General features: G+C 37.6%; 1 protein-coding gene across 1 annotated transcript in view; it reads right to left on the bottom strand.

Annotated features, from left to right (window-relative positions):
- The window catches only part of Rsrc1 (arginine and serine rich coiled-coil 1), a 300,961-nt gene that overhangs the window by 246,418 nt on the left and 28,640 nt on the right, over window positions 1-25,903 (bottom strand). The gene's annotated exons all lie outside the window — the stretch shown is intronic.

The raw sequence follows: 25,903 nt of genomic DNA, 5'->3' as shown, positions 1-25,903 counted from the left end.
ATGAGTAATTCCTTTGAGATGTCCTTAAAAGCCCTAAAATAATGTCCTCGAGTAGGAACTTTCACCAGCAATCAATCAAGAGCAAATTAGATGGTAGTGTTGAGATGTCCTACCCTGTTTAAGCTAACAAATGAATGAAGAAAGGTAGTATAGTGGAACATATGCCACTGCACTGAAGTCACTAAAGGACTTGTTGGAAGAATATTTCCTTTCCAGTGTAGCAAATATGGAATAAGAAGGGACAGTGATAAAAGATCACCAAGTCATATGGAAATCCAAATATAGTGACTGACACAATTATTTTACTAATTGCTAATGAATACAGTCAAGTGGCTTCAAAGAGAAAAACTTTGCTTAGACTACTTCAGGTTTTGACCTCTGCATGAGTAAATGCATTTAAACTGAAGCCCACCAAAATTGATTAACGGCGCCAGCCAAGGCCAGCATGTAGTTGAAGCTTTTTCCATCTATCACATGGCCCCAAGGATAGTTAAATGAACCTTAAAATGGCTACAAACAGCTCAATGACTACACAGAGTCCTGCCAATTAGAAATAATTAGGCAGTCATTTTAGTGGTGAGTCTTTTTAAGTGCATACATAACGATGCAATGATGCTTATTAACGATCTCATGAGCTATGCTCAAACAGCCTGAAATAATTATGCAACTATCACAAAGCCTTGCTCATCTCTGTACTTCACCTTAATGCATTTAAAAATCCACTTCATTACCTCCAGTAATTAATCCTCCATTAATTGCAGGAAAAGTTCAGTTTACCAAGCTTCGTTTCTAATTATCTTATAAATAGTTATGGTTCTAATTAATGTGTTCATTAAGACGAATATCTTTCTCAAAGCCATGCTCAGAGCAAAGGTTCCACTGATTCCCTCAAAAGCCTAACTCACCATAAGGTGAGGCCATTTCAGTTGCATTTGCTTTTATTTCAGTATACTCAACCTCCTAATTGGCATTTAAAATCTAATTTGGAGAAACTTCAAGAAGGTTATACAGAGAGAAATAAGGGCAAAAAGATATTTTTGAACTCTTTTCCAATCAATAATCTTAAAACCTTAATAAGAAAATGTTGTGCATCTTTTTTGATAAATATTGACTAATATACTTAAGTACAATATCCAAGAGGATTTAAAGTCCATACTAACTTAGCTTTTGCCCCTTCCTTCAATTAGAAAATAAGAGAGATAAAATACACTATTAAAACAAACGCATTTAAATTTATATTAGGTTACCTAGCTAAATTGCTACTATAAAACAATTACGCAATATAAATTGTCAGCCATCAAAGAAAAACCTTACACATATCCTAGGATTAGCAATACCTCACATTACTTTAGAAGCATAGCTAGTCTCTATGCCTTTAAAAATAGAAATCTATGTCTCCATTATAAAGTATATAGTACTTAAGAAAAACACTTGTTATGACTCAAAGCAAACATTATGCAAAATAATCTTTTTATAAACATGAATATTTGGGGTTTTGGTAAAGTTTAAAATATATGTATAAGTACCAAGGGTACTCATAATTTTAAAAAAACTAAATTTAGCTTTCAATGAGAAAAATACATTTGATAGATCAAGTAAGTAGGCTTCTTTATTTTAAAAAGGCATTTATTAGTGTAGTGATCCTAGAAGTTAATGACAAACCTAGTTCCACATGACAGATGTCTTTTGCTTCTCTTTCATTTGCATTTGTTCATTAATCCTGCCTCCTTGTGTTTTTTCTACATAAGTCTATAGATGTTCCATTTATGAAACAAAAACTTGTTTTACAAGCAAAATTCTGAAAAGATTATTTTCAAGCACAGGTTTCTCTAAAATAAACTTCTAGAATGTGCTTTATACAAAATCACTATGGCATTATGTTCCCATTTATTCAATAAAATTTGCTAGGATAGTTGAAAATTTATAATGAAGAAGTGTTTTATAACAACATTCATTTATTCATTCTTCCATATTCCAGAGAAATCTGAAGGTGCTAGGATATAGTAGTGACTAAGACAGAGATGAGTTCTGTCAAAATGAGGTCAAGTCTATTTTGTATGTTTGTGTGTACATTTCCATCAGGTGGGGCAGGGCACATGTACGGCAGAGGTAAAAATCGGTCTTCCTCATCTTATTGATTGATTGAGCCCCATTCTCTTACTGAACCTGGAGCACCCCAGGTTAGCAAGTGCCAGGGATCCCACTAATCTGGGCATTGCCAGAACTTGAATTACAAGCTTAACCTGCCATGTCCAGCTCTTAAATAGATCCAACACAGGACCTCATTCTTGCACAGCAAGTACTTTACTAACTAAGCCATTTCCCCAAGCCTGAGTCCAAGTCTTTTAATATAAGAATATCTTATTAATTTAAAATATTACTACAGCGGGTAGTAAAAGTATTACTTCACTATGGCCACAAATTCCAATTATTATAATAGGATTACTATGAATCCGACCTTAATACTAACTGTATAATGCCTTAGTATACCCAAAAAATCCTTAGAGGAGACATTTTGACATCATAATTTTGGTATTATTAGACAACACACAACTGAAGTACTAAAGTGTGGAAACATTTGTAATCTTGAGAGAGATAAAATGAACATAAATAACCTTTGGGAACACTAGGATTGGTACCTCTATCTTCTATGTCTTAAAGTTTGTATTTAGATTTGCTGTTTAGTTTATGTGTTTGAGTGTCTTGCCTGCCTGTACATATGTACAAGGGCATACTTGGTGCATTTGTAAGTCAGAAGAAGGCATCAGATTCCCTGCAATTGAAGTTATAGATGGTTAAATGCCAGCCACCACATATGTGCTGGGAAATGAACCTGGGTCCTTTGCAAAGAGAAACAAGTGATCTCAATCACTGAGCCACCTCTCTTGTCCCATCTCTCTTCTACACTTTTTAAAATGTATTTTTAATTAAAATACCAGTTTTACCCTTCTTCCTGGCCCCTCCCAGCTAACCTCACTCAGGCCCTTCCTACACCCTCGTATTCTCAAGTTGATAGCCTTTTTCTTTGATGATTATTGTTGCAGACATATGTGTGTATGTATGTTATGTGTGTGTATGTGTATGCACAAATACACATAAGTATGATCTGCTAAGTCCATTTGTATTGTTTGTGTGTTTATGATTTCAGGACTGACCACTCTGCAGTGGACAACACATAGGGAGCTCATCCCTGGGACAGGAACCTTCTCCTCCCAGCTCACCGTTTGCCCATAGTTCTTTATCTGAGGTTGGGACCCTGTGAAATTTTCACTTTTCACACTAACGTGTCCACTGATGTTGCCATTTGCTGATCTTGTTTTTGCAGCTTTTTCTAGGAGGGATCTTTGCACAGCAGACTTCTAGGTTCTTACAATCTTTCTGCCTTCTCTTCTGCAATGTTTCCTAAGCCATAGATGCAAGAGCTGCGATGATGTACCCATTGAGCTGGACTTCGCCTGATAGTGTTCTCAGTATCACGTCTACCTGAGGTTTTCTGTGATGGTCTTCATTTGCTATAAAGAGAGGCTTCTTTGATAAGGACTGAGAGTTACATGTACCCAGGTTTTGTGGTAACTCTATTTGTATACTAACATCTGAGGATTTGGAGCTAGAAATAAGAGATGAGAGAGAACACAGAGATTTGTTTTCCTGGGTCTCAATATAAGCATTCATTTATTGTCTGTCTCTGTGTATATGCACACAAATACTTGTATGTGTACACACATGTATATATGTGAAAGCTCTCTCCTTTCATCATGGGCATTGGAAATTGAATTTAGGTTGTCAGATTTAGCAGCAAATGCCTTAAACCATTGAATCATCCCCCCATCTCTATTCTCTGTGTTTTAGCCACTTCAATGACAGACACCTGACTCTGAGCTATGAAACAACCCAAGACGTCCAACCACAACTTCAAACTGGAAATCATTAGTTTTTTATCATAAGTCAATGTCAACTCCCTCTCACTCAAATAAATATCATCTTAAGGAAACAGGCAAAGCAAACAAGTGAAGATAGGACACAATATCCTGAAAGTTAGTGGTTCTTTTCCTAGGTACCTGGAGAACTTTGAACACCTTTTCTGGTTATCCTAAACAGAATTCAGACGTTATCCTCATGGCCTTTATCTTCTCTTCCTTTTCATTCTTCTACTTGTACTGAAAAGCAACTCTAAAAAACTTAAGCCAAAGAAGGTCTCTGGTAATACAACAAAGCTTTCGACAGCTGACTCACTCGGAATGTGCTTTAGGGAGTATTTATCAAATAATACTTATACCAAAATTATCTGAGTTGTTCAGAAGGTAGATTGCAAAATTAAAACTTAGTAGGAAACTATTTGGAAAGTTTAACAGGTGAATGGCTTAAGGTAATGAAGATTTCCTTTAAAAAAAAAAAAGAAAGAGGCTTCAGGGAAGGTCAAGGGTACACACACATCATTCATCATGAATGACTTCAAGGGACATTTTAATAACTTCCTGTGGCAGCATCTCTCTCATATTCAATATAAAATTCCCAAGGTAGGTTTTGTTTTCTTATTCATTCTCAAAAAATATACAAAATCAAGGCTGCCCATCAAATGCAGAGTAAATACATGCAATTAAACACCGGTAGTTTCATCACTGTGTCCCTTAGTTTGCAATAGAGATAAAAGCTTTGTAAGACGGAACTGATCAAGCACAAAGACACATAAGGCAGGAAGCAAAGATGACTGAGGTTGTGTGAAATTAATTTTAAATGCTTAGCCATAAACAAAAATATGCTTGAAAAATGGCCAACTCAGAGATCAAAAGAGGATCTCATCAAAATCTTTTAAAGGTTATATAAATCGGGCTCAATTTTTCTCAAAATTTAAAAACTGAAGTTTTTCCAATGGATTCTATTTGTGTACTTAACTCTATGTTAAGGGGGTGAGGAAAGCATCCTTTGCAAGGACCCCCTGACAGTTTGACAACCTCATCTACCTAGAAAGTCATGGTAATTCTCACTACTCCTCCAGAATGTAACCACCTACCTTGCAGAACTTCAAAAACGCAACCTGACTCCTTCATCCATGAAATGAAGACAAATGCAAACTACCACAAATACTATGAGGAATGAACCAAGAATGTATTTTAAACATATTGGGTACAGCCTATATAAGGGCTATTCTAAAACTGCACTAATTTACAATGTTACTACGGTTGCCTTACTGTTTGCACAGCTGCAGAATTTGTTCACAAGCACTTACGGACTGCCATATAGATTACAAAAGCAAGATTTCAAGGAAGACTTAAGGTCTGAATCTGTACATATTTCAAACCTTGCTCATAAACAGATTATTAAAAATATTTCATAGATTCATTTTCTGAAAGCAGATTTGAGTTCCTCAGAGACTACGTTCTTATCTTATTTTTTCTGTAAATAAAAAACAATTTTGAGAATCAGTGAAAACAAAGAAAGGCAATGCTAAAAGGCTAGGCACTGCTTGCTTTTAATTGTATTAAAGACACAGAAAATTATTAAGCCTACAGAGCAGTCAAGGCACTGTGAGAACCACAAAGTCTCTGAGCAGAAAGCTCTGCTGATGCAATCCCTCTCGCCTTCTGAGCAAAGACTATCACTGTGTCTAAGGCACCAAGGTACTACCCTGACCACCCGACCGCAAACTGTCAGTCTACACACGGGTGTAGGCAGACATCCTGAAACTTTCCTTTAAACTACAGTCTGGGGTTTGGCAAAGTGCTTGCCTAGCACACATGAAGGCTTGGGTTAAGTCCTCAGAATCCCACTAACTGTATCTGTAGTAGCAATAACTATAACCCCAGCATTCAGGAAGAGAAAAACTGCAGAAATTTGGAATCATCTTTGGCTACCAAACTATTTCAAGGATAGCCTGGAATATAGGAGACATTGTCTTTAAAAAAAGAAAAAGAAAAAAGGTTAAAAAGTCACATTTTGCTATTTTGAGTCCTTGTGTTTCCTTACAAATGACTGATTGACGTGTGTGTGTGTGTGTGTGTGTGTGTGTGTGTGTGTGTGTGTGTGTGTGTACCACTGTCATGCTAGCGTCTTAGGAGGCTGGAAGGAGGCTAAGCCATCATATGAGAGACTGGGAATCAAACGCGAGTCCTCTACAAGAGCAGTAATCACTCAACCACCGAGTCATCTCCATAGACTGGAGTCCTCATCTTATAGTCTGAAGGTACAATTTCCTCAGTAGTAAATCATGATCTATACCTATCAAGCTGGATAGTTTTAGAGAAGAAATAATAACAAGAATACATATTAAATGTTGTGTGTCATTCCTTAGTCTTTAGTGGCACTAGAATACCTATGTACCATCACTATGATTACTATAAGTTAGTATTTTTTTAGTTGGAAATACTTGTTCATACAGTACATACTGATCACGATTTCCCCTCCCTCATCCCTTTCCAAATCTTCCTCACCACCGACCCGCTAACTTCATGCCCTGTTTTTCTCTCTTTAGAAAACAAACTGATAAATAAAAAATAAGTATAAAAATAAAGCAAATGAACATTTTGATCAGAAATTTCAAGGAAAAGAAAGCATCAAAAGCTATGTTTCTGTATTTTACAAAAATGTATTCCAGTCTTGTAATGACTCTGGGATTTCTTATCACATAAATTTAATCTAACTAATATTACACAGTGGATGAGCAATAGAGAAAACAAATGCTTTGTATCCTGATGATGCCAGAACCTTCTAAAGGCTCTCAAAAGCATGCCTCTCATACAAAAGATAATCTTGGTTCACAAAACTCTGTAGAAGTTCAATATAATGAACATGAAACTTGAAGTTTCCAGCATTCCTTAAAGGTCAACTGTAGACAAAGCCAACCTGTCTACTACTGCAAGATACATAAAATGAAAGATTAGGAAATCATAACTACCTCATAAAATTGCAAAGCTTCTGTAAGGCAAAGGACATTGTCAATAAGACAAAAAGGCAACCAACAGATTGGGGAAAGATCCTTACCAATCCTAAATCCAATAGAGGACTAATATCCAATATATACAAAAGAACTCAAGAAGTTAGACTCCACAGAACCAAATAACCCTATTAAAAAATGGGGTAAAGAGCTAAACAAAGAATTCTCAACTGAGGAATACCGAATGGCTGAGAAGCACCTGAAAAAAATGTTCAACATCCTTAGTCATCAGGGAAATGCAAATCAAAACAACCCTGAGATTCCACCTCACACCAGTCAAAATGGCTAAGATCAAAAATTCAGGTGACAGCAGATGCTGGCAAGGATGTGGAGAAAGAGGAACACTCCACCATTGCTTGTGGGATTGTAAGCTGGTACAACCTCTCTGGAAATCAGTTTGGTGGTTCCTCAGAAAACTAGACATAGTACTCCCAGAGGACACAGCAATACTACTCCTGGGCATATACCCAGAAGATGCTCCAACATGTAATAAGGACACATGCACCACTATGTTCATAGCAGCCTTATTTATAATAGCTAGAAGCTGGAAAGAACCCAGATGTCCCTCAACAGAGGAATGGATACAGAAAATGTGGTACATTTACACTCAGCTATTAAAAACAATGAATTTATAAAATTCTTAGACAAATGGATGGATCTGGAGGTTATCATCTTGAGTGAGGTAACTCAATCACAAAAGTACACACATGATATGCACTCACTGATAAGTGCATATTAGCTCAGAATACCCAACATACAATTTGCAAAACACATAAAACTCAAGAAGAAGGAAGACTAAAGTGTGGATACTTCGTTCCTTCTTAGAGGGGGGAACAAAATACCCATGGAAGGAGTTACAGAGACAAAGTGTGGAGCAGAGACTGAAGGAAGGACCATTCAGAGACTGCCCCACCTGGGAATCCATCCCATAAACAACCACCAAACCCAGACACTATTGTGGATGCCAACAAGAGCTTGCTGAGAGGAGCCTGATATACCTGTCTCCTGAGAGGTTGTGCCAGTGCCTAACAAATACAGAAGTGGATGCTCACAGCCATCCATTGGACTGAAAACAGTATCCCTAATGAAGGATCTAGAGAAAGTACCCAAAAGGAGCTGAAGGGGTTTGCAGCCCCAAGGAAGAGCAATAATATGAACTAACCAGTATCTCCAGAGCTCCCTGGGAATAAACCACCAACCAAAGAAAGCACATAGTGAGACTCATGGCTCTAGCTGCATATGCAGCAGAGGATGGCCTAGTCGGTCATCAGTGGGAGGAGAGGCCCTTGGTCCTGTGAAGGTTCTATGCCCCAGTGTGGGGGATGCCAGGGCCAGGAAGTGGGAGTGGGGGAGGAGGGTAAGAGGGAAGAGATAGTGGGTTTTCAGCTGGGAAATTAGGAAAGGTGATAACATTTGAAATGTAAATAAAGAATATATCTAATAAAATAAAACGAATTCTAAAAAAAAGAAAAAAAGAAAACATAAGTACCAAGTCTCCCTCTCTCTCATTTAACTCCCAGTATGATGTAACAATGCCTTTGTTAGTCTAGATCCCCTGCCTTCTAGAAAACTCAAGGAACTCGAAAAAGCTCTCATTAAATGACAGCATTATCATATAACATAATACTACCATACCACAGCTCCATTCTTTATATCAGAAATTATAGCTTGGCTAGAGCGTTGCCTTTTTCTGGTCATTCATTTAAGAATTAAAAATTTTAAATAGTTCAAGAAAACAGTTGGTAAGTAATCAATAAATAGTATTAATTGAGTTGTCTCAATAACTCTGGGATCAGAGAGCTTCGAGTATGTGCAAATAGCAAACCCTGAAGATCACTGTGATAAAGCTATCTCTAAAGAAGTACTTGAGTACAAGACAGCCATGAATCTACACAATAGTAAACATGTAAATATGACTACGAATGATTTTTAACTACAGACTATAGATCCATAACATTGAAGGTATACAGAGGAAGGAACTTGTTTAAAAACAAACAAAACAAGAAAACAGCGTTTACTATCAGAGGGCTGTAATTCCAGCACTTGGAGGAGGTAGAGGCAGAAGGATGAGGAGTTTAAGGTCTCAAAAGCTATTCTCAGAAGCACATAAGTATTTATAAACACGATACATAAATAAAATTTAGAAATTTGTAAGGCACATAAGTATTTATAAACACGATACATAAATAAAATTTAGAAATTTGTAAGGACCAAAATTCTATTGTTGTTCAAATCGCATTTCTTAAGGAAAAGAATTATCTTTAGAGGATAATGTAAGGTCACTGCTACCTCACTTTAATGAAGAATAACAATTAAAACAATGAGTTATTAACATCCTGTACATAGACTTACTTGTCACACAAGTTATAAATAAATCATGAGGGACCAGACTCCAGGCATTGGAAAGCAAGTAAGCTAACTGCAAACCTTCACCTCCAGCTCCTCCAAGTCCAATCCCCCAGTCTCATCCCAGCTCTAAAACAGAACATCTGCTGCAGCCTCCCTTTAACAGTGCCCCATTTCCAGGGAATCCCACAGAGATCCCTTCCTAAACTCCCTCCCCAGCTCACTGCTTTATGCTAGGCTTCACTTCAGCAGGCGTTTCCTAGAAGCACATAGGCCACTGCTGCTGGAGGACAGGCAGACTGACTGCAGGCCTCCACCTCTCCTTCTGCTCCTCCAGACCTAATCCCCCAGGCTCAGCAAGGCTCTGCAGCAGAAAACCCGTGACAGTACTCGCCCCACCATCTCTAGTAGAACATAACCACGCCTTCCATCATCCTAGACAACTCCAGCGGGCATTCCTCAGGAACTCACAGGCCACACTGGGCAAGGAAGCAGATATGCTAATGGCAGAGGGTCATCTCCCCCTCCATTCTTCTAAGACCAATCCCCTAGTCTCATCCCTGCTCTGGAGCAGAACAGAACGCCTGCCGCACCTTCCCTTCCCCTCCTGCACCCATCTCTAGTGGATTACACAGATATCCATCCTCTGCTAACCCTACTACGCCCATTGTCCTAGCCCTCAACACCAACAGTCTTTCCTAGGCAACCCAGAGGCTACTCTGCGCACTGAGCACAGAAGCAAGGAGACTAACATTCTTCCAAGTCCAATCCCCTAGTCTCCTCCCAGCTCTGCAGCAGACCTTCTGCTGTGGTCCCTTCTCACTCTCTAACCCATTAGCAGGAACCACTGAGCAGAACAATCTGCTTTCTTCCTTCTTGTGAAGCCCCTCCAACCCTCACTGCTTACAACACACCCCTATTATTATTAAGTGTGAAGTCCCCAGAAACACATTTCAGCTAGAACCCCGCCCTCACCAGAGCCCAGAACCCAGGAAGATTTCCGTAACAAGCAACACACAGCCATCACATTCTCCTAAGAACCAGAGAGGAGACAGAAACCAAGGAAAAAGCACCTGCCCAACAAGACAAGACCGGACTATCAGCACCTAGAATTACAATCTTCCCACACTCAAAGGCCAGCATAAAAACAAAATAAATAGCAGCCAGGACAATATGGTTTCACTAGAGTCCAGCAACCGTACCATAGCAGACCCTGGGTATCCCAACATTGCTGAAGCACAAGGAAAAAAAAAAAAAAAAAAACTTAAGACAACCTTTATGAATATGATAGAGGTACTTAAAGAAGAAATGGATAAATCCCTTAAAGAAATCTATGACTATAGAAACAGTAGGAGGAAATGAACAAAACAATTCAAGACCTAAAGTGGAAATAGAATCAAGAAAGAAAACCCAAACTGAGGAAATCTGGAAATGAAAAGTTTAGAAACTCAAACAGAAACCACAGAGGCAAACTTCAACAAAAAAATAGAAAAAAAAAAATAGAAGAGATATAATATCATTGAAGATATTATAGAAGAAACATACATTGGTTTAAGAATATGATAATCTAAAAAACAACTGGCACAAAATATCAAGAATATCTGGGACCCTATAAAAGACCAAATCTAATAGAAATAGAGGAAGGTGAAGAAACACAGGTGAAAGACAGAAAATACTTTCAACAAAATCATTAAAAAAAATCTCTAACCTAAAGAAGGAGATGTTTATCAAAGTACAATACTAAACCAGAAAATAAAGTCCCCTGGGCACATAATAAGAAAAGATTAAATGTACAAAAAGATGTACTAAAAGCTGAAAGAGAAAAAAGACCAAAAAACATATAGAAAGGCAAATACAGAACTACACCTGACTCCTCAATGGAGACTCTAAAAGCCGGAAGGGAGGGCCTGGACAGATATGCTTCAGATTCTAAGACTGCAGATGCTACCCCAAACTACTGTACTAAGCTAAATTTTCATTCACCATAAATGGAGACAACAAGATATTCCATGATGAAAATCAAATTTAAGCAATATTTATTAAGAAGTCCAGTGCTTAAAAAAGGTACTAGAATATAAACTCAAACCTAAAGATGATAACTAAGGAGACAGCAAATAAATTATTCCAGAAGGAAGTATACAAACACACACACACACACACACACACACACACACACACCACCACCACCACCACCACCACGATCACCAATAACAACAACAAAATAACAAATATCAGCAATCATTGGTCACTGATATACCTCAACATGTCTCAATTCCCCAATAAAGAGACTAACAGGATAGATATGAAAAAAGGATCCATCCTTCTGCTCCATCCAAGAAACACGTTAAGATCAATGATAGAAATTACAACAGAGTAAAGGACTGGAAAAATACGTTCCAAGCAAATAGATTTAAGAAGCAAGCTGAAATAGCCATTTTATATCTAACAAAATAGAATTCAAACAAAAACTAATCAAAACATATAGAAAAGAATACTCCATATTCGTTAAAGAAAAAAATCCATCAAAATGACATCCCAATTCTTAACATCTATGCCCCAAACACAAGAGCACACAAATTTATAATAACAACAACAACAATGAAAATCCGCTTCTACACCTTAAATCACATATTGACCCTCACAAACTGATAGTGAGAAACTTCAACACCAACCTCTCACCAATGGACAGGTCATCCAGACAAAAACTAACCAGAGAAATCCTGGAGCAAACAGACACTATAATCCAAATGGACTTAACTGGTATTTATAGAACATTCCGCCCAAACATAAAAGAATATTTCTTTTCAGCACCGCACAGAACTTTCTCTAAAATTGACCACATATTTGCACACAAAGCAAATCTTAACAGATACAAATCACTTAAAACAACTACCTGCATCCTATCAGACCACCATGGATTAACAACAGAAACAGAAGAAAACTTACAAATTCATGGACTGAACAACTGAACAACTACTGAATGAGAAACCAGTCAAGGCAGAATGAAAAAAAAACAAAAAGACATTGAAGACATTCTACAATTCAATGAAAATGAATGCACAGCATGTACAAACGTAAGGGACACAATGAAAGCAGTTCTACAAGGCAAGCTCATGGCGCTAAGCACCTACATGAAGAATCAGGAGATATCTCATATTAGCAAGTTAACAGCATACCTGAAAGCTCTAGAACACACACACACAAAATCAAGAAAGAAAGAAAAGAAAGAAATCACACCCAAAAGAAGGAGATAGAAAGAAATAATCAAACTCTGGGCTGAAATCAATAAAATAGAAAATAAATGAACAAACAAGAATAATATAAAAATTATAAAACAAAAATCAATAATTGATGAGCCTTTATCCAAATTAACTAAAAGGCAGAGAAAAAATATCCAAACTAACAAATTTATAAATGAAAAGGGGGACATAACAGACAAGAAGGAAATCCAGAAAATTCATGGTCATACTTTAAAAGCCAGTACTCCAACAAATTTGAAAATCTACAAGAAATGGATAATTTTCTCAGTATATAACACTTACCAAAACTAAGGCCAGATAAGCAACTTAAATAGACCTATAAAAGCTAGTGAAATAGAAGATGAATTGCAAATTAAAACAACCATGAGATTCCACCTCACACTAGTCAAAATAGCTAAAATTTCAAAATGATCAAAAATTCAGGTGACAGCAGATGCTGGAAAGGATGTGGAGAAAGAGGGACACTCCTCCATTGCTTGTGAGATTGCAAACTAGTACAACCACTCTGGAAATCAGTCTGGTGATTCCTCAGAAAGCTGGACATAGTACTACTGGAAGATCCAGCAACTCCTCTCCTGGGCATATNCCCAGAAGATGTTCCAACTTGTAATAAAGACACATGCTCCACTATGTTCANAGCAGCCTTATTTATAATAGCCAGAAGCTGGAAAGAACCCAGATGTCCCTCAATAGAGGAATGGACAAGAAAATGTGGTACGCTTACACAATGGAATATTACTCAGCAATTAAAAACAATGAATTCATGAAATTCTTAGGCAAATGGATGTATCTGGAGGATATCATCCTGAGTGAGGTAACCCAATCACAAAAGAACACACATAGTATGCACTCACTGATAAGAGGATATTAGCCCAAAAACTTAGAAGATCCACAATACAATTTGCAAAACACATGAAACTCAAGAGGAAGGAAGACCAAAATATGGATACTTTGTTCCTTCTTAGAATGGAGAACAAAGTACCCATGGAAGGAGTTACAGAGACAAAGTTCAGAGCTAAGATGGAAGGAAAGACCATCCAGAGACTGCCCCACCCAGGGATCCATTCCATATACAACCACCAAGCCCAGACACTATTGCATATGCCAGAAAGATTTTGCTGACATGACCCTGACATGGCTCTCTCTTGTGAGGCTATGCCAATCCCTGGCAAATACAGAAGTGGATGCTCACAGTCATCTACTGGATGGATCACAGGGCCCCTAATGAAGGAGCTAGAGAAAGTACCCAAGGAAATACAGGGGTCTGCAACCCTATAGGAGAAACAACGATATGAACTAACCAGTAACCCCCAGAGCTGTATCTCTAGTTGTATACATAGCAGAGGATGGCCTAGTCAGCCATCAATGGGAGGAGAGGCCCTTGGTATCGCAAAGATCATATGCTCCAGTACAGGGGAATACCAGGGCCAGGAAGCAGGAGTGGGTGGGTTGGGGAGCAGGGCGGGGGGAGGNTATAGGGAGCTTTGGGGATAGCATTTGAAATGTAAATGAAGAAAATATCTAATAAAAAAAGAAAAAAAAGAAAAAATCTAACCAAACAAACAAACAAACAAACAAAAAACCCAGGGCAGATGGTTTTAACACAGTATTAAACCAGACTTCCAAAGAAGAATTAATGACAATATTCTTCAAATTACTTAACAAACTAGAAACAGAAGGAACATTGTCAAATTCATTTTATGAGACCACAAATACCCTAATGTTCAATATAATATTCAGCAAAGAGAATTACAAAATAATTTTGCTTATGAACATAAATGCAAAAATACTTAATAAAATACTTGCAAACTGAAGATAAGAACACATCTATAAAGATCATCCACCATGATCAAGTAGGCTTCATCTAAGAGATGCACGGATTGTTTACCTATGTAAATTAAAAAATATATAATCTACTAGATAACCAAACTGAAAGACAAAACCCACATGATCATGTCATTAGACACACAAAGGGCCTCTGACCAACCCTGACCCCTTCATGCTAAAGGTACTAGAGAGATCCGGAATACAAGGAATGTACCTAAAACATATTAAAGGCATTTTACAGTGAGCCTATATTCAACACCAACTTGTAAGAAGAAAATTTCAAAGCAATTCCACTCTAATCAGGAACAAGACAAGGTTGTCCACTCTCTCCAAATCTATTTAATATAAGACTTGAAGTCTTTGCTAGAGCAAAATAACTGAAGGAGATCAAAAAGATACAAACTGGAATGAAGTCAAAGTACTAGTATTTACAGAAGCTAATGGTTTACACAAATGACTAAATCTATTGGGAAACACCTATAAGTGATAAACACTTTCAGCAAGTAGCTGCAAACAAAATTAACTCAAAAAAATCAAACAACAAATAGTTTGAGAAAGAAATTGAAAAACAATACCTTTCACAATCGCCTCAAATGACATAAAATATGTTAGGGTATCTCTAACCAAGCAAGTAAAAGATCTCGCCGGGCAGTGGTGGCACACGCCTTTAATCTCAGCTCTTGGGAGGCAGAGCCAGGCGGATTTCTGAATTCAAGGCCAGCCTGGTCTAAAAAGTGAGTTCCAGGACAGCCAGGGCTATACAGAGAAACCCTGTCTCAAACAACCAAAACAAAAAAAAAAACCCTTCAAGTTTTTGAAGAAGATAAAAAGATCTCCATCCTCATGGGCTGATAGGATCAACATAGTAAAAACTGGCCATCTTACCAAAAGCAGTCTACAGATTCAACACAATCCCCATCAGACTTCCAAAAGAATTCTTTATAGATTTTGAAAGGACAATATGGAAAAACAACAAAACCCAGGATAGCTAAAACAATCCTGCACAATAAAAGAACATCCTGGAGTATCACCACCCTGATTTCAAGCTCTCCTACAAGGCAATGGTAATAAAAACCACATGGTATTAGCACTAAAAAAAAAAGGGGCAGGTTGTTCAATGGAATCCAATCAAAGACCCATAAATAAATACACACACACACACACACACACACACACACACGCGCGCGCACACACACACACACACACACACACACACACCTCTATGAACATTCGATTTTTCAACAAAGAAGCCAAAATTACACAATGGAAATAAAGAAAACCTCTTCAACAAATGGTGGTCTAATTGGATGTCTGCATGTTAAAGAATACAAATAGATCCATTATCTATCACTCTGCAAAAATCTTTAGTTCAAGTGAATCAAAGATCTCAACATAAAACCACACACACTGAATAGGAGTGGGGAATAGCCTTGAATTCATTGGCACAGGAGATAAGTTCCTTAATAGAACACTTATAGTGCAGGTTCTAGAAGTCAGAAATAATTGATACCTCATGAAACAGAAAAAGGCAAAAGTCACTGTCAATAGGACAAATCGGAAGTCTACAAAATGGGGAAAGAGTTTCACCAACTTCACATCTGACAGAGGTCTAGTATCCAACTATATAAAGAACTCAAGAAACCAGATAGCAAAAAATTAAACCAATGAAAAATGATGTACAGAACTGAACAGAGAATTCTCAATAAAAGAATCTCAAATGACTAAGAACCACTTATTAAAGAAATGTTCAACAGCCTTAGTCATCAAAAGGACTCAAATTCCACCTGACACCTGTCAGAATAGGCTATAAGTGACAACATATGCTGGCCAGGATGTAGGCTAAGGAGAACACTTCCATTGCCGGTGGGAGTGTATATTTGTAGCCACTATGTAAATCACTATGGCAGTATCTCAGAAAATTGGGACCTCAGGATTCAGCTATTCCACTCATGGTCATTCCACCCAAAGGACATTCCATCCTACCACAAGGACACTTGCTCAATTATGTTCAGAGCAGTTTTATTCATAATAGCCAGAAACTGGAAACAACCCAGATATCTCTCAACTGAAGAATGGATAAAGAAAATACAGTACATTTATACAATGGACCATTACTCAGCCATTAAAAACAATGACATCATGAAATCTGCAGGCAAATTACTAGTAATAGAAAATATCATCCTGAGTGAGGGAACTCAGACCCAGAAAGACAAACATGATATGTACTCAGTTATAAGTGCATATTAGCTATAAATTAAAGGATAATCATGCTACAAACCACAGGCCCAGAGAGACAAGTAACGAGGAAGGCTCAAGGGTGGACATGTGGGTCTCCCTGGGAAGGGAAAATAGATTTTGTGGGTCAAGTGGGGGTGAGCTGGGATGTGAACAGGAAGGGTCAGTGCTGAGGGGAGGCATGGAGAGAGTACTGGCAGAGATGACTAGCACCGGGAGCACTTGGGGGTGCAGATATAAAAACCTAGTATAGTAGAAATTCCCTGCAATCTAGAGGATGACCCTGGCCCATCCTCTGTAACCAGGCAAGGCTACCAGTGGTGGGACTGGGACACCAATCCAACCAAAAAACCCTTCCACCTACAATTTGTTCTGCTTGTAAAATGTGCTAGGGTAAAGATGGCACAGATCGATAATTGGTCCAACTTGAGAAAGCTTATGCCTGATACTGCCTGAAAGGCCAGAAACTAGACACTGGGTAACCTAGAGACCGCTGATACAACCAAAAAGGACTGCAAAAAGGAAAAAAAAAAAAAAAAGGAGGCAAAGAAATGAGTCCTAATGATATTCTGCTATACTCATAAATCAATGCCTAACCCAATTTTCATCAAAAAGGCTTTATCCAGCAACTGATGGGAGCAAAGGCTAAGATCCACAGCATTAGAGGGAGCTCAGGGAACCCTGTGGAAGAAGTGGAGGAAGAATTGCGGGAGATTGAGGGTTCAGCATGAGAATAAGGCCCACAGAACTAACTAAGCAAGGCTGCTAGGTGCTCACAGAGTCTGAAGAACCAAAGAGCCTGCATGTGTCTGTGCTAGGTCCTCTGCATATATGGTATGGCTGTTTAGCTCAGGAATTGTTACAGGCTGTTTAGAACTTCTAAGAGTGGAGTGGGACCTTTTCCTTGCAACTGGACTGCCTTAGCCAGCTTTGATATTAGGAGTTTGTGCCTGGTTTACTGTAACTTGTTAAGTTACCATTTGTTAAGTTTGGTTGCCACCCCTGGGAGGCCTGCTCTTTTCTGAAGAGGAACTAAGGAGAAGTGGATTTGGGGGAGGAGACGGAGGGGCTGAGAGGAGTGGAAAGAGGAAACTGCAGTCAAGATAATTAATAATTGATAATAGTAATAATTTTAGATTTTTTTCAAAAAGAAATTCAAATTCCCATGCAGAACATGCTTTAAAATGAGTGCAGGAAATTCATTGAGAAATTCATCATTCAATTAAAATAGTATTAAGTTTTTCTGAAATCAACTATTAGCTAGACAGCATCATGTTAGAAACTGATGAAACAAGGTTAATAACAAATAATTTCTGCATTACAAGATGCCTAGGACCTAAGACACAAACCACAGACACCCTAATAGAAGTGGTATTTTGGGCTGGTGAGATGGCTCAGCGGGTAAGAGCACCTGACTGTTCTTCCAAAGGTGCAGAGTTCAAATCCCAGCAACCACATGGTGGCTCACAACCATCCTTAACAAGATCTGACACCCTCTTCTGGTGTGTCTGAAGATAGCTACAGTGTACTTACATACAATAAATAAAAAAAAAAAAAAAAAAAAAAAAAAAGAAGTGGTATTTTATATAGTGAGTGAAAAAGGAAAAAAAAGAACTCTACAACAAATTATGCCAGAATGGCTATAAATCACTATCACTTGCTATTTTTATATATTATCTCAAACAAGAAACAAATGACTTGAAATATTTTAATAAGAGAAATAACAGGTCAATGTCAGACCTGGTAAAAGTCGGCAGTTAGAGAAATGAAGAAATGGGTACAAAGAAACAAAATCGACAACGCAAGCAAACGGAATAACTAACATAGTGGATAGTAAGTCTTTCCCTCAAACTACCACATGCAGGTTTAGCTCAGTGGTAGAATGTTTGCTTGACATGAACAAGACCCTGGGTTCAATCCCTAGGACAAAACACACACACACACACACACACACACACACACACACACACACAAGAGATAAGGTTCTTGAAAATCCTTACAGAATAATTCTTTAAAAAAGAACTCACCATCTGATCTTTAATGTGGTTGAAAGATAATCTACAAACCTTCCTAAGATGCCTTGTATTCTACAATAAAAGTATATAAATTAGCTACCAACAGCTTTTCCCCATCCTACACTGATAAGCTATGCTTTTCAATTGTGCTTCAACATATGTTACTGAGGCTACAATAGGTGATATGCAGCTAAAAGAAGGAAAAGAAAGGAAGACCTAAGAAAGGAAGGCTTAGAATCAACTAGCAAGTATTAACCATATATTATATCAAGAATAAAGTATCAAGTATTAATAAATACTATTGACCCAAATGTCCAGCAAAGAGTTTGAAAAATATACAGAGTACATAAGTTAATCTACATTGTATCTGAGATTCTAATAAGGCAAACATAACAAATAAGAGAGGATTACTGCAGTCATGAAATAAGAGAGAAGCAGAAAGAGTTCTGGAAGTCATTTCATATGCTGTTTCCTGAAGAGTAACATTACTAGTGTACTGATACTCAGAATGGTCAGCTGCAACAGCAGCCTTCAACACAGAATGTGCTGGAAGCACACAGTACAAAATACTGCCTGTGTCCATTTTGTACATAGCCCTTTTTTTTAATGAGAGACAGACAACATATTTAAGTAAAAAGCAAATAACTCAGGAGGCCACAGTAGGTGGAGGCCTTCCACAAGAAAGGAAACTATGAAACTTCACCATTTACAGCGTGGAAATAATACAGAAAGGCAACTGGTTCAAAATGCTAAGAATCCAAAAGGAAGAGGCAGCAACGAGGCTAACACAGGTAATGTCATAAATAATAGACTAGCAGAATCAACTGAAACTCTAAAAATTCTATTTTGAAGAAAATAATTTCTAGAGAAAATGATTCTAACAAACTTCTTCATTCTCATTATAATGATCCTGTAAGAAAAGAAAAACAAAACAAAACAAAAAACTTCATTTTGACAGAAATCTGGATATGAAAAAGAGTATAAAATGGTCTTATCCCTACTTAATGTTAAAAAAGAAAGACTAACTGGACTCCTGTAATGCCCACAGTACCTAGGAAGCTAAGGCGGGATGTCCAAGGTCAAGGCCGGCACTGGCTATACAATAAGTTTCATGCCAGTCTAAGATACAGAGTAAGATTATATGAATATATATATAATATTATCTATTAATTTAATATTTAATACCTATGAGTGAAAGGTTTATTCAAAGTGTTAGAGACACTGACCAAAAAAAAAAAAAAAAAAAAACTGACATTTGACATTTACCCTTATCAGGAACACTCAATACATAACTACAAAAGTGTTATTTGCTCTTCCTGCTGTAGTTGTCGGCTAACAGCATCCACAAGATAAACATGCCTATGAAACTAGATATCCATGTCCACACCAAAAAAATGTGGACAGTACTGCAACAAAATGTCATCAAATATTCAGTGCTATTTTTACTGAAGAGAACAAATGGCTCCTTTATTGAGGTGCTGGTCTTGATTCTTAGCACCCACACGGCAGCTCACAACCATCTGTAACCATGACAGACCCAGCACAGTCTTTTAGCCTCTCTGTGAACCAGGCATGCAGGTGGTATATAGAGAAACAATCAGACAAAACACCCACACTGGGTCACTTATATATAAAACACAATTTTTAAAATCTTTACATGACAGGAACTAGATTTAGGTACCTGCCAAGATTTATGAAGCCACTGAGTGATCTCCCTTCACAACTGGTTATATCTAAAAAATGTATGTGGCAAGACTTGCTAGTAAACTCTTATCTGGAAGGGAAACATCTCCACATAGAATTTCCTCATCGCTTTTTATCACTCTGCTACAAATGAGACACAATTCACAGACAGCAGAAAATGAGCTCACAGGGCTGAGAGGGTAGCTCAATGGTAAAGCACGCCCTTAGTGTGAAAGGCCCAGAGTTCAGATGGATGAATATGAGGAAGAGACACCAGCTATGACCAAAACTAAGTGTTGCATAAAGTTCAGTCAATTTTAAGTCAACAAAAAAAGTCATGAAAAATCAACATGGACAACTCATTCAACTCTGCTGGTTTGGGACCATGGCCCCACCTGCATAGAAGTCAAACGTGGCTGCAAACCAGAGAAGTGACCCTAACTTAGCTTAGAGACAGGGTCGAGGCAGTCAATTCAGGGGTTCCAGACAGGGCTGCTCAGGACCCAGATATAGCTTCTGTGGCAATCTGGGCCCTAACTGTAGCTGGGCACAAAATACCCTGACATGAGTATGCTACTGAGGAACTAGAATCCCACTACAGTCATTATAAAACATAATTCTCTTGTCAACTAAAAATCTGAATAATCTGTTAAAATGAGGCTAATAAATTAGATAAAAACAACAAAAATTTCCAATCCCAGTCCCACATAAAGTGGTGGAGTGGTCACATACACATCTGCAATCTCAGGCTGTGAAAGGACAGAATGAAGGAGCTCTGCTTGCTGGCCACCAGGCAGGTTTCAGTGAAAGGCCTTGTCTAAGGAAACCGGCAGAGTCACAGCAGCACATGTGACTTGCCCACAGGGGAGTTTGCAAATGCATGTGTATATATCACATACACACCACATGTACACTCTTACATTCACTGTTTATATCACACATATAACACACTTAAACTCACACACTGTGTACATCCCACATACACCACACTTACACTCATACAGTGTGTACACCACACTTACAATCACATACTGTGTAGATTACATATACACCACACACACTCACACATACTGTATAGATCACACATGCACACACTCAGAGATACTGTATACATCATACATATATCACATTTACACTTATACACAATGTATACATCATGCATATACTACACTTATACTCATGCACACACATACACATTGTCTTAAAACTGATTTAAAGGGGTAGTGTTTACTTATTCATCAATACAACACTACAGACCTACATAAAATCTTTGACTCAAGGCAAGGTATGCTGTCATAAATGTAATTTGCTTTAGAAGGCTGAGGCAGAAGCATATAAAGTCTGAGGCCAGCCTTTGCAATATAGCAAGGGCCTGACTCATAAAAACAGCATCTTATATTCAAAATGAACCCAAAGTCTCCTATTAAAATACTGGAGGATTTCAAAATTAATATCTAACAGTTTACCTCTTGTCCAGAAAGTCCTAATTAAAGCAACATGATAGAGGAGTGGGGTGGAGTTGAGAGAGAGTACCCTGCTTTATAATGGGACTCATTAATTCTATAGGATTAATAATTAAAACTCCATCTGTTTTGAATGTCAATGCAGAACTGCTTCAGGATCTGGTCAAGGAAATGTTAATAAGATATGGCTAGATTCATCGGCTGGGCTGGTTTATTTTAAGCAAATTGTATAAATATACTCTAGTAACATAAATGAGAAAACAACAGAAATATCTCTTTTTTAAAAAAGCATACCTACAGAAACAAGACCTATTTTTTAAAACTCAAACTGAAAACTCCTGTACTGGATGTGCACAGCTCTCTCAGGCTACCAGTTCAAAACCACAGCTTCTCAGCTTTCTCCTCCAGGTCCTCTCATGGCCTCCACTAACATACACTTCATGATCTTTACACACACACACACACACACACACACACACACACACACACACACACACCCCTAAATGTAAAAAGAAAAGAAATCGATAAAAAGAGTCGATATAAAACCATCACACACTTGGAGTGCGTTCAGCTACTACTCCTTGGTATCCTCAGAACTGACTTCTCCAGTCTCAGCTTCCTAACACTGAACAGACATGTACCCCATAGGAGTGGTTTTGTCACCAATAAACTGTACAGACAGGATAACCCAATTGGATTATAACAAAGTTGAAGAATTACTATCATAGCCATTCTAATTTTATAGTTCAGTGTATTACACATACTGATGGGCTGTTCCACTATTAGAAAAATATGACATTCAAAACTATATAAAGTGTATAACACTAAAAATGACAACCATGCTACAAGCTTATATGCCTATTATGCTATATGCGTTGGTGTTTCTAATGTACTTCTAGTTATTTTTAAAGAGAAGGTTTACGATCTGAAAGTGTGGCATGATCTACAGACAGCAGCTTTACATGTCTCCTGCCTAGTACATCTTTTGAATACATCAAGATGCCATGTCAACTGACTGACCTACACCATCTGGGTTTGTGACAGGACACTCTACGGAGTCCAGACAACAAATTTGCCTAGTGATACATTTCCCAAAAATGTATCCTATTGTTAAGTGACTTATGCTTCTAATTAAAAATAACCTCCCAACCTAAAAAAACTCAGCATCCAGACATCTCCAGGGTCCCAGTCATTTCTGAAAGTTATAAACTGAGTGGAACAAAAACTTTCATATGAATCATTCACAAATGTACAAAATGATGAGCCACATAGTTCAATGCATGCTCGAGCTCTACAGGGATATAAATATAAGAGGGGTTTTTAGGGTTTTCTTTAAATTTTAAAAGTTGACTGTATTGACTAAGAACATGAGCTGTTCGTGCAGAGGCCCTGAGTTCTGGTCTCAGCACCCACGTCACATGAATCACAATCATCTGTAGTTCTCGCTCCAAGGGATCCAATATCCTCTTCTGGCCTCAATAGGAACCCACACAGACATAAGGCATACACACTCATATAACAAAGAAACATAAATAAATCTTAAATAAAAGAAGCTATTACTTAAATAGGTTTGTCCTTTGGGAACCAATAAAATAAGATATCCTTTATTTTAAAAGTTAATTATAATGGTTAGTGATAACTGTCAATTTGATGAGATCTAGACTCAGCTAGGGGGACTCTAAGGTGGCACCATTTCTCTATGTAGGGGACCCGGGACTGTATAAAAATGGAATCATCTGACTCTATCCATATGTACTGTTTCTTGCTCTTACTATAGATGTGATAGGTCCAGCTGCTTCAAGCTTCCACTGCCTTGAATTACCCATCATGATGGACTGTATCCCTTGAATGTGAGCAATAAATCCTTTCTCCCTTAAGTCAATTTTCCCAAGGTATCTTATCACAGCAAAAAAAAAAAAAAAAAAAAAAAAAAAACCTAAGACAACGACCAAGAAGGCAATAATGTCAGTGCAAGTAACTGGTTAGAACTACCGGGTTAGTTGCATTGCCATGCTTTTACAAATACGAGGCTGAAGCAAGAGGATCACAAGTTCTTCAGCCTAAGATACACACTGAGGCCTTGTCTCAAAAACTAAGGAAGGACAAAAGGTCAGAAAGAGGGAAGGAGGAAGATAGGGAAAAAGTGGTAATAAGGAGCTGGAGAGATGGCTCAGTCAGTAAAGTGTTTACAGTGGACGAATAAAGACCTGAGTTCAGATCACCAGCACCCGCATAAAATCCAGGCATAGCAATACACAACTGTAATCAACTCCTTAGGCTTGCTAGCCAGCCAGCCTAAGCAAATCGGTGACCTCCAGGTTCAAGAAAGACCCTATCTCAAACAGTAAGATGGAGAGAGAGGAAGACATCTGACACACACATCAATGTGCATCTGCACAAATATACACACATACACACATGAACATGGACACACATATACACCATACACCTACAAACAAAAGAAGAAGAAATGATTACGTGGGAGTACATTTTGAGCAGAAATAACCCACCTTCAGGGCAACCTAAACAGACAAAAGAATTACTAAAACATTGGCATGTTATGACTAGGTGTAAAAATATATGATTGAAACACGAGGGAGGAGACATATCACAAAGGGATACTGGCCTTATCAACATTTTGTATTATATTATAAACTACTAAAAGAAATTCTAGAAAATAACAAGTAAGAAATAAATAATTTGGAAATGACTGTTTTTCCTATCTTAAATATTCATAAAAACCAATCTGGATCATAAAAAGTTTTAGAAGGCCAAGGAGGTAGCTTTGTGGTAGAGTGTTTGCCTAACATGCACAAGATGCTGGATGCAATCTTAGCACGAAAAGAGGAAGAAGAAAATAACTGTCATACTGAATAGCACAGTTAAGAATGAAAAAAATATACATATGTATGTATACACGTATGTATGTACATATGTATGTTTGTATGTATATTAGCACCAAGCAGTAAGGCAAGCCTTTAATCCCAGCACTCAGGAGGCAGAGTCAGTTCAAGGTCTACGTAGTCAGTTTTAGGCCTGACAGGGTACACAATGAGAAATCGTCTAATAAACAAACAAATAAATGTTGTTTACTGGTTTTCCAAACATTGTGGGTAAGAAACTCAGAAACAGAAGGTTTACTTAATTAAAGTAGTCTTAAGAAATTAAAGAATACAATTCACATTATTATCAGAATCTTTAGGGCTGGAAAAACATTGTCAATAAACCCATAAGCTCATCTCTAGTGATTCAGACTACCTGAATACTTCATAATGCCTCATTTCAAATTCTTTCTATTAGATACCAAACAAAAACTGAGTGAGAAAGTATTAAGAACTTAAGAAGAAAAAAAAAACACTAAACATAAAAGAAAAATATTAGACCTACAATTATTTACCAACTGTGTAGCTCTCTGTCTCTTAAAAATACAATATAAAGCACAGAGATAATTAAAAGTTAACTAACTGGCCTTTCAAAGAGCCTCTTTTTCTACCTATGTTAGTTAAAGAACACTTCCAATAAGACAGCAAAGAAAGTTCTTCCTACTTTTACTTAGTCAAGGACAAAGGATTCCCAGGAGTCCCCTGCTATCAGCTAGCATTTCAGTGACAATTCAGGAATGACTGCTCAGCACTAGCCTTGATCCTTCTGCAAGAGCTCCATCGAGAATCTTCTGCTTGCTGCTCAAAATGACCACCTAAATGATGCTAGAAACTATGCGCTGAAAATCTCTCTCTTGAAGGTAGTAACAACCTAATTTTATGAGTGAAAATGGAGTGATAGTAAACTATTTATCTTCATAATTTATCAATGAACACTACAGTTTTATGAAATTTATATGTAATAATAGTTCTTTAAGATTAATTTCACAGGAGTTAGAGCATATATAAACATATGGCTTATATATGATTAAGTTAGGAAAAAATAATGCTAAAACTATTTTTAAAAGTAAGTAATCATTCAAGAGTCTTCAGTAAGAACTTAAACATTCTTCTCACATAAATTTTTACATACATTTATCCCTACCATTCTGGCAAAGTATTATGCTCTAATAAGAAGTATCCTAATCTTCACCCAGCAATATTTTCAGGCTGATAACATTATTCTCATTTCCTTGAATAATATCCATACTCCGGGGCCATC

The sequence above is a fragment of the Mus pahari genome, chromosome 4 (assembly GCF_900095145.1).
Source record: "Mus pahari chromosome 4, PAHARI_EIJ_v1.1, whole genome shotgun sequence".
NCBI classification, from domain to species: domain Eukaryota; kingdom Metazoa; phylum Chordata; class Mammalia; order Rodentia; family Muridae; genus Mus; species Mus pahari.
This window is presented reverse-complemented; position numbering and strand designations above follow the sequence as displayed.